Source organism: Ipomoea nil, unplaced genomic scaffold (assembly GCF_001879475.1).
Source record: "Ipomoea nil cultivar Tokyo-kokei standard unplaced genomic scaffold, Asagao_1.1 scaffold1956, whole genome shotgun sequence".
Classification (NCBI taxonomy): Eukaryota; Viridiplantae; Streptophyta; class Magnoliopsida; order Solanales; family Convolvulaceae; genus Ipomoea; species Ipomoea nil.
The window spans coordinates 215,328-232,881 of NW_017618384.1; the positions used below are offsets into that span (position 1 = coordinate 215,328).

General features: G+C 40.5%; 1 pseudogene; it reads left to right on the plus strand.

The window, feature by feature from the left end:
* Positions 1–2,783: 2,783 nt before the first annotated feature.
* On the plus strand, positions 2,784–17,248 carry LOC109146975 (annotated as a pseudogene).
* The last annotated feature ends 306 nt before the right edge of the window (positions 17,249–17,554 follow it).

The following is a 17,554-nucleotide window of genomic DNA, read 5'->3' on the forward strand; positions in this document are numbered from 1 at the left end:
ATACATTAATTATATCCCTAAGGTATCACCACGATCACCATCGCTATGAACTAATTCTTTTTATCCTCTGGTGGGTGTAAGCACATTGCCGAACCATGTAAATCTTACATTCTTTACCTCTATTTTTACCAATATTATTGTTTCTTGTTCTTGTTGATTTCGTCAGATATTGTAGGCAAGACAATATAATTCATACTTAAAATTGTTTCGGAGTTATCATTTGGATTTGTATTTTTCAAAATAAAAAATAAGTACTCGGATTTATAAAATCATATTTTGCAATTTGAAAAATAATTGTATTTGAACAATTAATTTTTTTTTTCAAAAAAGGTCACAAGGTTTGTTTGTTTTTTTTTTCTTTTTAAGTGAAATGCCCTCGAGTATAGTATCAGAACGTTATGTTGTGCAACCGTGTGCACCATGCAAGGTGCACACGGTTCCAATTCATAATTTCTATACTGTAGATTCATAATTTCTATAATGTAAATTCATAAAATCTATACTGTATATTCATAATTTCTAAACCGTAGATTCATAATTTAAACACAAGAGATTCATAATTTCTATATAGAAGATTCACAATTTCTATACTGCAGATTCATACTTTATGTACTGTAGATTCATAATATCTAAACTGTATAGTTATCAAATTATTAACATATAGTTCTGTGAGTTGTGAATACAGAGTTCAACAATTGGAAATATGAGCGTCAAAAATTATGAACATATAGCTCTATAATCATGAACAGATATTTATAAACTTATGAACATATAGCTCTATCACATGTTCACAAATCAAATATTGTAGATTCATAATTTCTACACTGTAGATTCATAATTTCTAAACTGTACGATTGCGAAGAGAGAAAAGAATGTTTGAATGCGAATGGAAACCGCTTAACGCCGTTAACGACAATGAAAAATGGAATTCATTTTTTAAATTTGGAACGACGTCGTTTTGCAACAGTATGCACCATGCATGGTGCACACGGTTGTACAACATAATTTGCCTATAGTATCAAAAGAGATAACAAGATGAGTTATTGTTACTGTATGGAAAATAACTATTATATTCTTAGGATTATCCTGATAAATTATGCTATTCCTTTTGGACATGCTTGATTGAGGAAACAAAATTTAGATGAATATAAATTCTATTTCATAAGGAATGCAAACACTTTTGTGAGATCGTCTCACACGTCTCAATCCCGTTAGAGAGAGAAAAACGAAGGAAAAGCAAGACACATGTGCGTTCCACGCATATACGGGGCGAGTAAATCTAGTTTTATTTTTTCTAGAATTTTTTTAAATCAAACAAAACAATGAATGCAACCAAAACCATCATCACTAGCCGACATACCAAAATCACCAAATTAATTAACTAATTTCCCAATTATAAAAATTTTCTTGAGCATATACAAATGAAAGATCAAAGATGAATGAGTGAAAGTGAGGAAACAACATCGTGGATGGCCAATTTTTGCAAGGAGCGGAATGCAATCGTGAAGACAGCAAATGAGATATCAACTCTTTGCGCCGCAAATGTTCTTAACGGTCATGTGTTTAACCATTTGCGGTCATATGTTTGGACACGCTTCGGGCCCCATTAGAGAGAGAAAAATTAAGGAAAAGTAAGACACGTGCGCGTTTCGCGCATCTAAATCTATTTCTTTTTCTTGAATTTTTTAAAATCTAACAAAACAATGAATGCATTCGATACCATCATCACTAGCCGACATACCAAAATTTCAAAAATAATGGACCTTATTAATTAACTAATTTTCCCAATTACAAAATTTTTTTGATCATAAAATCCAATTTGAAATGTATGAAGACTTAAATCCATTAGGGGAGTATTTTAACAAACTTTTTCTAAATGATCACTGCCACTGATTAAAATATTTTTCAGCGAAATTAATGAAATAAACTTAATAATATACACATTCATAAATGGCAAATTATGCTGTGGAACCGTGTCGATCCAAAACTGTTCATAACTATGAATATATAATTCAAAAATGATGAACATATAGGTCTATAATTATGAACATAGAGTTGTGAACACAATTATGAACATATATTTCTATAATTATGAATATAGAGATTCAATAATTGTGAATATGAAGATCAAAATTTATGAATATATAGTTATATAATTATGAACATATAGTTCATTAATTATATATGAATATAGAACTCTGTCCACCTTGAATATATAGCTTTATAATTATCAAGTGACATAAAACTTGGACAAATTATTGTGTGGACCATGGTCCACATAGTGCTGTACGGACCATAAAAGAAAGTACATCTTTTAATTATCGAAAGGTCGAAATATATATTATATAATAATCAAAAAAGATAAGATTGAATATATGGTCGATGAAAAAAATGATAAAAAGGCCGGGAAAAGACTAATTGACGGAGAAGAAGTGAACCCGGCCTGATCACAGGGAAAGGACCCTAGAGTATATGACTTGATTGTTCCGTTCATGATATTCATCAATTTTAATTTCTAAACATTAGTTATTATTGATCATATTCACACTAGAAATAATATTTATTCTCCCTAGCCCCTCTCTATATTATTGTGAATAATATAATATAATATTCCTTTTATCATTCCTTATCTGATTAGGAGTATATTTAACAATAGCCACCGCCTCCCTACAACAAGTATATACACTTCGTTCCACTTTCCCATTCTCAATCATCATACCAACCCAATCATGTCTTTCAGATCAGACCTAGCTACAATCCCTGCGCCATTTCTTTATATACATATGGCTTCTCATTTATATACTACAACTTTATCATGTTTGCTTCTACTGCTGCTCTCCTCCTTCTCGCAATGCCAAGCGCAGCAGCAGCTATCCCCATCATTTTACGACAACACATGCCCTAACGCTCTAAACATCATTCACACTGCCGTAAGGCAAGCCGTGTCCCGTGAGAGTCGCATGGCCGCTTCCTTGATTCGTCTCCATTTCCACGACTGCTTTTGTCAAGCTAAGGTTGCGACGCTTCCATCTTACTGGACGAGTCACCAACCATTCAGAGCGAAAAGACGGCGTTGCCAAACCATGCCTCTGCTAGGGGTTACGACGTGATAGAGGCTGCCAAGCGCGAGCTAGAGAAAGCTTGTCCCGGTATTGTATCTTGTGCTGATGTATTGTCGGTGGCTGCACGTGATGCCACTGTTGCTGTGGGAGGTCCGTCTTGGACAGTGAAGCTGGGAAGAAGAGATTCAACCACAGCTAGTCGTACCATAGATCTCCCCAGCCCTTTCGCAAATTTGGATATGTTGTGGTTTTTATAAAAATGTCGTAGGTTTATATGGACTACGATTGATATAGGCTGGGATATGTTTAGGATAGTTTCTGTGACGTGTGCAGGACACTGCCTTAAAAGCTTATATCCGGAGACTGTGCGGTCTTAACCCGGGAGCTTTCGACTGGCTCACACAGAAGTACTCACGTAACTCAGTTGCACTTATAGAGATACGTACTCAGAGTATTTATAGAGCTTGAGAGCTTTTTTTCAAGTGTAGAGAAATAGGTCTGGGAAGACAGGTATTTATAGTAGTGAGAATACCTGTCTCCCCTGTACCAGCCACAAAAAAAAAGAGAAAAAAGGGGAGAGGGAACGCAAGTTGCGTTCAGATGTGCCCACTAACGCACTAGATTAATTCTTGTCCACAAGAATAATTCTGACCGCCCATTCACCTCTTGAATGTTATTCCCAACAATCCCCCACACATTCAAGGGGTGTGGTAACAGGGCGTTTGAGTATACCACCTAGACTGACCTTAATGCCAGTGTGTAACCTTGAACTGGCACGTAGTGACCTGAGTAACTTACCTCTCAGGAGTGAACTAAGTCTTGAACTCTTTGAGAAGTGGGTAGTTTTGAACTCTGGTTCACATATCAGTACTTTAGCATACCCTTCAACTTTCTTACGTAAGTCTTTTCATGGCTTCGTTTGACCACTACAGTGGTGTCCACCTTGAATTCCTTACCTCTCATTTTAAGCACATTTCCTTTGACGTATCAAGAATAGCTTTCCGATTCAGTCCTTTTGTTAGAGGATCTGCAATATTCCTCTTGGACTTCACATACTCTAATGTGAGTACTCCGTTCACAATTAACTGCCTTACAGACTCGTGTCTGACTCTTATGTGTCTTCTTTTTCCATTGTAGGAACTATTTTTTGCTACACATATGGCAGTTTGTGAGTCACAATGAATGGGCACTGATGGAGCAGAATTCCCCCACAACGGCACGTCTGCCAGTAGGTTTCTCAGCCATTCAACTTCTTGCCCAGCCAGATCAAGAGCTATGAACTCAGCCTCCATTGTTGATCTGGCTATGCATGATTGTTTCGTGGATTTCCACGACACAGTTGCTCCGCCCATGGTAAATACATACCCACTGGTGGAGCTTACATCATCACTGTCATTGACCCAGTTTGCATCGCAATATCCCTCTAAGATATTTGGAAAACCAGTGTACTGCAGGCCCCACTCGATGGTGCCTCTCAGATAACGTAGTACACGTTTTAATGCATGCCAGTGGACCTCACTTGGATTATGAGTGTACCGACTGAGTCTGTTGACTGCAAGAGCGATGTCGGGTCTGGTATAGTTCATTAGGAACATCAGACTCCCTATTAATTTCGCATAGTCCTCTTGCGCCACTCCTGCTCCAGTTTTTTTTTTTTTTTTTTTAAAGGTTCATCTTATTTATAAAAACAAAGAACCAAACAAAGTCTCGCCAAGGCCCAAAAGTGACCAAGGCTAACAAAGGACAAGGACAAGGCCCCAAAAGTGACCAAGTCTACAAATAAAGCATGAGGGCCTAAAAGGCAACAAGTAAAGGAGAAAACTCTAGACTATTAAGTGGCCCTAACACCCATAAAGCAAGCAACCTGAAGCGGAGTGAGAAAGCTAGACAATTCCTGGGCGTCATGCCCTACACAAAGGGTGGGAACGATGCTCCAAAAGCCATGACGGACCAATTCCACCCTCAAGCGTCAGGTCGGTCCCCCGCGGTACAGAGCTCTGCATTTTATCCGAGGGAACCTATATGACCATCCACAGGAGCAATGAAACCAGCCGTCAAACCCAAACCACCCTCATGCGTTGGACTGATCCCCTCCGGTACAGATCTCTGCATTTTTATCCGGGGGGACCGTGAATAGTCCGCCACATGAGCAATGGTACTCACCTCCACCCACCCTTGGAACCCAGGCCACCCCCGTACGTACAGAGCTCTGCATTTTATCGCAGAGGGCTTCAACGGCCCAAAGTTCCAAGCGATGGCTCCCTAACCACTGGTGCCAACATATATACCACCCTCAAGCGTCAAGCCAGCTCCCACGGTACAGCGAACTGTATTTTACCCGGGGAACCTATATAGCCATCCACAAAAGCAATAGCATATATGCTAAGTACCAGAAGCCCTCCTCACACCCTCCCAACCCCTTAAAGAACATCCAGCCAATCACCAACCACCAACAAACGCAAATATATACAAGCAAGACTAAAGGAGCACTCCCACCTCAGAGTGTATGCTATGCATGAAACACACGAATACATCCGGCAAACCACACAGCAACACGCAGAAGCAAGATAGGCAAAGAGAACACAAAGCAGAAAGAGAAACCCCCGATACGAGAAGCCCCCCACGCCCCATGCAAACAAGCCATACAAAGAGAAAACTAGTTACAAAAAGAAAACAAATAAAATAAAGTACAGAAAATAAACAAAGATATAAGCAAGCAAGCACCGCCCTCACAGTGGATCCGCAAAGTCGAAGAAAACGTAGGGTACGTCATCATGGATGAGGAGAGCGCGCACCCTAGGTGGTAAAGCAGCAAGCATAGTAAAGGTAGTCTCCCCGGGAGTATCGAGGACCCAATCTGCAAGAGCCTGAGTCGGGAGATTCACCCGGGAAGAGCAAAGCTTGAAACTGATGGTGCCGCAGGAACTGAGGAAACGCAGTCTGGAAACCACATCATCCATGTACCAAGGTGTGGAGGCCGAAGCGTCAAAGTAAACCTCCAAGTCTCGGACCGAGGAGTCCACCACTAGAACTCGGTAACCTCTGTCCAGGCACCAAGTCAGACAAGAGAAGAGAACTCGGAAAAGACCCCGGATAGACTCCCCCTGCCTAGACCAGGCAACCCCATAGCAAAGCCCGCCACCCCGGTTGCGGACCAAGGCAGCCGCCCCCCCTTCTGAAGCCGAAAGAGCAAGATTAATCTTGAGAGAACCAGAAGAAGGGGGGACCAACGAACAGCATGGATAACTCGGCGAGGCACATGTGCCTCCAGATAAGACACAATCATCCGCCAATTAGGCGGCAGGATATGCTGACCCGGCCACCGCCTAAACAGGCACTCAACCACGCCCCGAGCTACCCCAAACATAACTCGCGCAACACTCGGGGTATCTCGGCCGTGTAAGCACCCATTGCGGTGTTTCCATAGCTCCCAAAGAACCAGATATGGCAACCTGCAAAGAACAAAAGAGCGAAGAGGGTTATGCGTACCACACCGCCCCCAGTTAGCGAACAAAGTCCGTAAACTTCTGTGTCGTGACTGGAGGCCGAGGGACGCAAACACGAGGTGCCACACAGTGCGAGCTGTGTCTCCTGAATAAAAGATATGTGAAATCGAATCAAAAGCAGGAGCCGGACAACACCAACATCTCGAGACGACCACATGGCCAAAACGAGATAGGACGTCATCCGTAGGCAGGCGACCCCGAAACACCCTCCAAGCTAAGAAGGACACCTTAAAAGGAAGGTGCTTATGCCAACATCTAGCAAGGGAGGGGTCCGGGGCAACCAGCCTAGCAGGTCGCAAAAAAGATTTCGCCGTAGCGAAAGAAAACATACCGTCAGATGCAGGGCGCCAAACCGGAATATCCCGCGGACCTTGCCCTAGTCGGGACAAGTCCGCCTGTAACCCGGCCAGAGCCAAGTCCGGGTGATCGAACAGGTCGAGGACGCCATCAGTAACAAAGTCGAGGAGCGGAACACGGGAGTAAGAGACCCCCGGGAAAGGATAGAGCCTGCCTAGCGGACCAAGACCCGACCAGTTGTCCCACCAGAAATTAACCCGGCCTTGGAACAACTGCCAGCCCATGGCACGCTCTGCCTCATCGCGAACAGCCAGCATCCGCTTCCATGATTCAGTTTGACACTAGAATCATACAGAGTTGGAGCCGGGGTCACTTCATAACTGTCAAACTTCCTTAACAGTTTTTCTGTATAGTGGCTTTGTGACAACTTGTAGTCATTTTCACTTTGAATGACTTTCACTCCAAGTATCACATCCGCCTTCCCCAAGTCCTTCATGTCAAATCTTTCAGAAAGAGACCTTTTGGTCTCTATTATTGCTTCGACATTAGGACTAAAGATTAGCATGTCATCTACATAGATGCAGATGAGTACTATGCTTGACTCAACTTCTTTTGAGTATAGACAAGCATCTGATCTGTTTACCGCGTAACCCAGATCTAACAGTGTTTTGTGAAATTTTTCATACCACTGTTTTGGAGCTTGTTTTAGCCCGTATAGGGACTTCACTAGTCTACAGACCTTCCCTTCTTGTCCGGGTTCTACACACCCAGGAGGTTGGTCCATGTAGATTTCTTCCTCTAGGTCTCCATTTAGGAAGGCCGTTTTGACATCCATTTGATGGACTGTCCACTTGTGTGCTGCGGCTAATACAAATAACACTCTTATTATTGCTATTTTTGTCACAGGCGAGTAAGTACAGAAGTAGTCTTCCCCAAACTTCTGTCTATAGCCTTTGGCTACTAACCTCGCTTTAAATCTTTCTATTGACCCATCGGGTCTAAGTTTTCTTTTGAATATCCACTTGCACCCAATAGGCTTGGCCCCTTTGGGAAGTTTGATATGAACCTAATCCAAGATTCAAATAAGATGGAGTATTGTCCCAAGATTACTCTCAATGCAAAGATAGAGATGGATCAAAATACCTTAAACCTCACGAGAAACCCTTTGTCTCGAATCCTCAAAGACTTGGAAGAATCCCATGTAGCTTCAAGTACCTCGATGTTGCAATCTTCAATCAACTAGAGTCGGATCTAGTTTCCTTCGATTCAAGAACGAGTCCACGAACCTAAATCTAAGGTTGAAGAAAGTAAGATTGATTCGAGTCCACGAATCAATTTGCTAGTCGAGTCCACGACTAGCCACTAATTGAGTCCACAATTAGCCATAAGGTTTCTTACACAAGTGTAAAGAAAAACTTAAGAATTTTATTGAATTGAAGCCTCCCCAAAACTGATATGGATGTGCCCTATTTATAGGTATAGGGCAGCATTGTAATCTAAATACAATGGGAAAAAGAGTCCTAAACCTAATCTAGAAAACAAGTAAATAGAGTTTTATTTAGAAAAGGATTTAAGGAATCTTTTCTAAATACAACTAGTGTTTTCTCTTTAATTCTAAACAATTTAAAATAAATGATGACCACAAATAATAAAGCTGATTTGGGCCTCGGATCTTGTGATTGGCCCAATTTGTAATCTTAATGGATCTTCATTATGTTGGGCCGCATCATCCTCCCCTTCTTGAAAAATGTTCGACCTCGAATCTTATAAACATTGTCTTCGATCCGTGACATGACTTGAAACGGGCCACTATAATACTTTCCTCTATCGAATGGAATTATTATTGGAATTCCTTGATTTTTCCACCAATGATGCTTTAAGGATGTACTTTTTGGCCTTGTGATGAGCCCACTATATACTCTTATTGGATTCCATGTGTGCTGGTTCCTATTAAAGTTCTACTATTTCCCACGTGTGATTAGACTTTATTGAGTCTAGTTCACTTTGAACGGCTTCTTTCCAGAACACCGCATCAACTGAGCGCATAGCCGCATCGAAAGTCTTTGGTTCGTCTTCTAAGACTAGTTGACACACGAACTGCTCAGAAAGTTCATTTAAGTCTTCTAGCTCAGATATATATGTTATAAAGTCTGAACCAAAGGTAGTTTCAGTGCGTTGTCTCTTGCTTCTCCTGAGTTGTTCAGGCTCACTCTCAATTTGTGAGTATGGAACCGAAAGCGATTCGGTCCTATTAGGGGTTTTCAAGGGGAAGATGGTTTCAAAGAACTCAGCTTCCCTGGCTTCACATATGGACCGGTTTTCTAATAGCATGAACCGGTAGGCTGCACTCTTTTCTGCATACCCAACAAAGACTGCATCCACAGTCTTAGACCCAAGGTTAGGTCTTATGAACGAGGGAAGCCCAACTTTCGCTAGGCACCCCCACACTCTGAAGTATTTCAGATTTGGGGAGTATCCTTTCCACATCTCATAAGGTGTGTTATCGTACCCCTTGTGGGGTATTCTATTCAGGATATGATTCGCTGTAAGCGCGGCTTCTCCCCAAAGTTTATTGGGAGCTCCCGAACTTAACAAAATGGCGTTTATCATTTCTTTGAGAGTTCGGTTTTTTCTCTCGGCTACGCCATTCTGTTGAGGGGTGTAAGGGACAGTCACTTCATGGATAATTCCATGTTTTTCACATAACGACTTAAAGGATGCAGATTCATATTCACCCCCCCCCCTATCTGAACGCAATCTTTTTATTTTCATACTTAGTTGATTTTCAACTTCATTTTTGAAAATAACAAATTTATCTTCGGCTTCATCCTTAGTTCTTAGCAGATATATTTTACAAAAGCGAGTAAAATCATCAATAAAGGATATGTAATACCTTTTTCCACCTTTAGATTCCGTGTTTCTAAAGTCTGCTAAGTCAGAATGAATTAACTCTAAAGCACATGTTGTTTTATGCTTAACTAAAGTAAACGGTTTCTTAATGAACTTTGCTTCAGCACAAGTCTCACATTGTGTTATAGTGTCATTTGTTACATTAGCTAGCAAGTTCACGTTCTTTAGTCTATTCATGCATTTAACACCAATGTGTCCTAATCTAGCATGCCACATGTCAAACGAAACAGCAATATAAGCAGAACTGCCAGTGCCACTGGCCACATTATTCATGTTGATTGCATTGTTTTTGTTTGAAATGAAAAGTAACACAAAAAAGCCCCCCACGCATGTAACCTTTCCCCAGATAATCCCCCCTACGAGTCATTATCATTCTGTCAGATTCAAACGCTAACTTAATCCCGGCCCTCACTAATAAAGGCCCCAAGACTAAGTTCCTTCGCAGAGAGGGAACATACATTACATTGTTTAAAAACAATTTTTTTCCTGAACATAGTTTTATTTCTATGGTACCACTACCTCTTACCTCGGCCATGCTATCATTGCCCATAAAAACTTGTTCACCTTGCCCTCGAGCAATTGCTTGAAAATTCTTGAAAAGACTCTTGTTTGAACAGAAATGGCGTGACGCTCCAGTGTCCACGATCCATTCTTCGGAGTCTTCTATAACGTTGGCTTCTAGTGTTACAACGGCTGCTACAACTTCAGAATCTTCCACCACATTTGCTTGGCTTTTTGGTCCTCCTTGGTTCCCTTTTTGATCAAATCCACCTTTCTTGTGGTAGCACTGCGCTGCACGATGGCCATGTTTGCCGCAGACATAACAGCCACCTCCTTTCCCTGATTTTTGGTTTCTGTTCGCCTTGAAGTTTTTAGAGTTGTTTGCTTTCATGCCTTTCTGCCAACCTTTATTTTTACCATTGTTTGCACTTTTTGACCTGTCACTTGTTTCTATAACGTTAGCCTTTAAATTTTCAGGAGAGGAAACTGACCTTTGTCTTAGGCGAAACGCCTCTTCGATGTTTATGTGATTCACCATTTCTTCCCATGTACTTAACTTTGGTTCATGTTTCATTTTATTTTGAAATTCAGACCACGATTCAGGTAATTTTTCAACCAAAGCATAAGTTTGCAATGTGTCGCTTACCGGAATCCCTTCGGTTATTAAATCCCCAATTAAATTTTCGAACTCATGAACTTGATCAATAATAGGCTTACCGTCAACCATTTTGTAGTTTAACCAACTTGCAACAGCATACTTTTTCCGGCCTGCATCATCTGACCCGTATTTCTTTTGTAGCAAATCCCAGATTGCCTTCGCGGACTTGTGAGGTGCATAAATATCCAGAAGAGAATCAGACATGTATTGAAGCAGTATGCCTCTTACCATTTTATTATCACGTTCGAACTTGTTTCGAATGTCTTGACTTGTTGTAGACAATTTTGCGGGCGCAGACGTCTTTGGATCTGGTGTCACCGGATCTGGAATTGTGTCTTCGGTCGAAGCAATCTCGATCTCATCTCCGACTGGTGTTGGTGTTGTTGGAGTCGTTGCTGCAGTGGTTTGACCGAAAGGACAGCTGGTGAGCACGTAGTCAACCTCGTGCGTCTCGAAATGCACCATCATCTTCACAGCCCACCTTCGGTAATTTATACCGTTCAACGGCTCGATTTTCGAGAGTTCAGTGGCGGGCTTGGAAAGGAGGGACGACATCTTCATTTTATATATAAGCTTTTAATTGTTGTGGTTTTTATAAAAATGTCGTAGGTTTATATGGACTACGATTGATATAAGCTGGGATATGTTTAGGATAGTTTCTGTGACGTGTGCAGGACACTGCCTTAAAAGCTTATATCCGGAGACTGTGCGGTCTTAACCCGGGAGCTTTCGACTGGCTCACACAGAAGTACTCACGTAACTCAGTTGCACTTATAGAGATACGTACTCAGAGTATTTATAGAGCTTGAGAGCTTTTATTCAAGTGTAGAGAAATAGGTCTGGGAAGACAGGTATTTATAGTAGTGAGAATACCTGTCTCCCCTGTACCAGCCACAAAAAAAAAAAAAAAGAGAAAAAAGGGGAGAGGGAACGCAAGTTGCGTTCAGATGTGCCCACTAACGCACTAGATTAATTCTTGTCCACAAGAATAATTCTGACCGCCCATTCACCTCTTGAATGTTATTCCCAACAGGATACACTTATATCCAGCTTCGCTAGCAAAGGCCTTAACACAAGAGACATGGTTGCCTTGTCTGGTGCGCACACTCTCGGCCAAGCTCAATGCTTCCTATTTCGCGATAGAATTTACGGCAACCGTACTGACATTGATGCCGGTTTTGCTAGCACTAGAAGACGCAAATGTCCAAAGGACACCGGAAATGGGAATTTGGCACCCCTTGATTTAGAAACCCCAAATTCCTTTGATAACAACTACTATAAGAATTGCAAAAGAAAGGTCTGCTTCAATCGGATCAAGTTCTATTCAGCGGTGGAGCAACTGACAGTATTGTTTCAGAGTACGCCAGGAGCTCTCGGGCATTCCAAGAAGATTTTGCATCAGCCATGATTAAAATGTCTGAATTTCAGCCGCTCACGCGTCAAAATGGGATCATTAGGAAAGTCTGCGGTGCTTTTAATGCAACCCAAACTACTGAAGATCCATTAAGAGTACCAGTTGGGCCAATCACAAGGTCTAAGTCCAAACAATTAAGACAATTCTTTATTGGTTATGTTCAAAAATGGTGGAAATCCAATTCAAGCCCAATTGCAAATGATGGCGAAGAACTCAAGGCTTTTTATAATTGTTTAAGTGTTGATTTTGGTGATTAAATTAGACCCAAATCAGCCCTATTATTTTTGGTCATCATTAATTTAAATTCTTTGGCATAAAAGAGAAAACACTAGTTGTATTTAGAAAGGATTCCTTAAATCCTTTTCTAAATAAAACTCTATTTACTTGTTTTCTAGATTAGGTTTAGGACTCTTTTTCCCATTGTATTTAGATTACAATGCTGCCCTATACCTATAAATAGGGCACATCCATATCAGTTTTGGGCAGGCTTGAATTCAATAAAATTCTTAAGTTTTTCTTTACACTTGTGTAAGAAACCTTATGGCTAATTGTGGACTCAATTAGTGGTTAGTCGTGGACTCGACTAGCAAATTGATTCGTGGACTCGAATCAATCTTACTTTCTTCAACCTTAGATTTAGGTTCGTGGACTCGTTCTTGAATCGAAGGAAACTAGATCCGACTCTAGTTGATTGAAGATTGCAACATCGAGGTACTTGAAGCTACATGGGATTCTTCCAAGTCTTTGAGGATTCGAGACAAAGGGTTTCTCGTGAGGTTTAAGGTATTTCGATCCATCTCTATCTTTACATTGAGAGCATTCTTGGGACAATACACCATCTTATTTGAATCTTGGATTAGGTTCATATCAATTTGGTATTCAGAGCCTAGGTTTGTCTCGTTATCATTGGAAATTTGGTTTCTTTGGTTCCCTAGGTTTATCTCGTTCTTATCTTACATACTACATTTATTCGTGTCTTATTCATTAAAAAAACTCCCAAAAAAATTTTCTTTTGCATTCTTGATTGTGTGCTTGAATCTTGATACATGTTCTCCAGTTTCTTGAAAAACAATCCCGAAAGTGTTTTCCCTTTTTCCTGTCCAATATCAACGAGACCTCACACCTCCTAAGCACCATATTACCACATATTCTGTCAAGAAAACAAACCCATCTTACCCTTACCTATATCCAAAGCGCATTTACGCGCAATCACGTCTCAATCACACCCTGTCCAAATTTCCGCGAGCTGTGACCAGTTTCAAAGAATTACCTATATCTCGAGATCCACTGGTTAGTTTTATCTGAAATTTGGATATGTTGTAGATCTCTTCTGGGGCGTTCTTTTGATATATTATACACTGTCTAATTCCTTCTGGTTAGTGATATATTGATCTTCAAAGGCAGGGCATTGTTTCTGTTTTTCTAGGCGATTCTTGAAATTCTTGATTCTGTTTTGAAGGGGTTGTGTGGATCCTCTTGGTCCGAAATTTTTGTTGATATTTACAGTGGTTATTTGGAGGTTTCTTATTAAAAAAAAAAAAAAAAAAAAAAAAAAAAAAAAAAAAAAAGAAAGCAAAAGAAGAAGAAGAAGAAGAAGAATAAGGTTGGGGAAAGAATAAGGTTGGTAGGAGAATCTTGGTGGGAAAAGGAAGGGAAAAGTATAAGGTTGGAAGGAGTTCTTGATAGATTCCTAATTGGTTGTGGTACACGTGAACCCCTTTTATATTCTATTTGTCTCTATCTTTTGATATTGGTCTTGCATATCTTTCTGCCATACTTCCTTCTTTGGTTTCCTTTTTCTTTCAAATCTTATTTAGTTTCTTTGCTCGTATTGTCCTTTTTCTTTACTTCTTGCTCTCAATTTTATTACCGATCTCGCGATACACCCTTACTCTCAAAGGCTTGTGAAGTCTTCCAAGGTACGTTTTCTTGAACTTTGAGGTTGAATCCATATCAACTTGAGTACCGGACTAGAATTTTCCTTTTTGGAAAAAGGCTGGTGAGAGTATCTGCCACCTTGAGCGATACACGAGTGGAGTGTGTGTTTGTAAGAGTGTGTAGTGCACCCCCAGAGCTATATAATCCACCTCTTACCTGCGACCTGAGAATAAGTGAGGGAGCGAGCCAACTTTTTGGTTTCACTAACGTGTCTACTCACACATCTTTTTGTTTAGAATTTTTTTTTCCCTCTACAGATGGATGAACAAGTTCCAAACCCACCCCAGACATTGGAAGAAAAAATAGATGCTCTAACCTTCGCCATGGACGGGTTACTCACACGAATGACTAATCTGGAGCAACGCTCACAGCAAGTGCAACCACCACACAATGATGAGCGACAACTGCCACCAGCAGGGAGAGTGGATCCTAGATGTCAAAGGATCCAACAACCTAATGAGGAGTTAGGAAACATTAAACTTGAAATTCCTAACTTCTCTGGTGAGAAGGGACCAACAGAGTATATAGAATGGGAGAATGCTGTTGAAACACTTTTTGATTTAAAGCACTATTCTGATGTTACAAAAATTAGGCTAGTTGCTACATCTTTTAAGGGTATGCAGTATCTTGGTGGAGAAAAAGAAATAGGGAGAGAGTTGCTGATTTTATTCCCTATGAATCTTGGGTTCAAGTAAGGGAAGATATGCGCCTAACCTTTCGCCCTAAATCTTTTTTCTATGATCTTGAAAGAAAATTGCAGGGAACTGTTCAGGGATCAATGTCGGTTGATGACTATCACCGAACAATCAATATTTTGCTTGAGCAAGGGGACATACATGAAGAAGAGGCAAGAACTATTGCTCGTTTCTTACATGGATTGAACAAAGAAATCCGGTGGGGAATGAGTACACAAAGATATGACACCCTTGATGATGCCTTGTATGCTGCACGCGAATCTGAAGTAAAAATCAAAGAGATGAAGATGTACAAGCCCAACAATGGTGCATCAAGATGGAACAACACTCGTTCTACCCCTCAAAGGCGTGATGAACGCCCTCTTCCAAGAGATGATTCACGAGACAAAGGTAAGGAAAAGGTAAGTGAGGCAGTGAGGCCTCAACGTGATAGAGAATTGATTTGTTATAGATGTAATGGAAGAGGCCATATGGCTCGTGATTGTCCTAACAAGAGGGTAGTTAAGATAACAAAACAATGTGAAAAATTTGCCTCTTGTCTTGAATATGAGTCTGAGGATGAGGTTAGTGACCATTTGGAAACCCCCAATGAGCATGTTGATGAAGAACCACCTTTACCTTTAGATTTTGATTATGAATATGCTGATAGTGAGTCTGTTCATACTCTTGTTGTTAAGAAGGTTTTGAATGTTCATCCTTTAAAAGAAGATGAGTCTCAAAGAGAAAATATATTTTATGCTAAAGGGTCAATTAGAGGGAATGCTTGTACTGTGATAATAGATTCTGGAAGTTGCACAAATGTGGCTAGTGCAGCTATGGTTAAATTTCTTCAATTACCTTTGCTTGATCACCCTAATCCATATCGTTTGCAATGGTTAACCGATGCAGGAGAAGTTAGAGTAACAAAGCAGGCTCTTATTCCTTTATCTATTAACAATTACTCTGATGAAATTTTGTGTGATATTGTCCCAATGCAGGCTGCTCATGTGCTGTTAGGTAGACCGTGGCAATTGATAGAAAAATCACTTTTGATGGAATGATGAACACTTATGTGTTTCACATGGATGGAGTTAGATATGTCTTGTCTCCTTTGACTCCTAAACAGGTGGAAGAAATACTATTGAAATCAAGGAAGGCATCAAAAGAGGCGAAATCAGTGTCATATTCCCCCTATCCAAAATCAAAGCCTCCACCTCCTTCAATATCCCTTTCCACGCCATTTTCATCTCAAAACCCAGCAAAGGAATCACCACATCAGCCCTCTCTTCTTGCAACAAAAAATGACATTAAGAAGGCAATAAGAAGGGGAGACACGTTTAACTTACTTTTCATTCATAAGCTTACCACTGATCTTGATTCTTCTCTTGTGTTACACTCTGAATCTTGTTTTCGTAATGCCTCTATTGATGAATTGCTTGCTGATTTTTCAGATTTATTCCCTAAAGAGATGCCAAAAGGATTGCCACCACTTAGAGGGATTGAGCATCAAATCGACTTTGTCCCTGGATCTACCTTGCCAAACCGACCAGCCTACAAAACCAATCCCGTGGAAGCAAAGGAAATCCAGAAACAGGTTGAAGAGCTTCTTGAAATTGGACATATTCGAGAAAGCTTGAGTCCGTGTGCCGTTCCAGTGCTCATTGTCCCAAAAAAAGACGGTACATGGAGAATGTGTGTTGATTGTCGTGCAATCAACAATATAACTATTAAGTATAGATTTCCTATTCCTCGACTTCATGATATGCTTGATGAACTTTGTGGAGCTAAGTACTTTAGCAAGGTGGATTTGAAACGAGGATATCATCAAATCAGGATGAAAGAAGGTGATGAGTGGAAAACAGCCTTTAAAACAAAGCATGGTTTATATGAGTGGTTAGTCATGCCCTTTGGCTTAACTAATGCCCCTAGCACATTCATGAGGCTTATGAACCATGTTTTGAGGAAATTTATTGGTAATTTTGTTGTTGTTTACTTTGATGATATTCTGATTTATAGCAAGTCACAAGAAAAAAACTTGAAACACCTTCAATTAGTTTTTCTTGAACTTAGGGCTGCACAGTTGTATGTCAATCTTGAGAAGTGTTCTTTTATGTCTGAGAGTGTTGAGTTTTTAGGATTTCATGTTAGTATAGAAGGTGTGACCATGGATTCAAAAAAGGTTGAAGCTATCACAAGTTGGCCAACGCCAACTAATGTATCTAACTTGCGTAGTTTTCTTGGACTGGCAGGTTTCTACAGAAAGTTTGTTCGTGATTTCAGCTCCATAGCAGCCCCTATGCATGAGTTGATTAAGAAAGACATCATCTTCAAATGGGGGCCTAAACAGGAACAAGCTTTTGCTACATTGAAAGAGAAACTCACCACCGCTCCTGTTCTAGTTTTACCTTGTTTTGATAAAACTTTTGAACTAGAATGTGATGCTTCTGGCATTGGAATTGGTGCTGTACTGATGCAGGATAAACGCCCCATTGCCTATTTTAGTGAGAAGTTGGGTGGCGCAACACTCAACTATCCCACATATGATAAAGAACTTTATGCCATTATAAGAGCCTTGGAAACTTGGCAACATTATT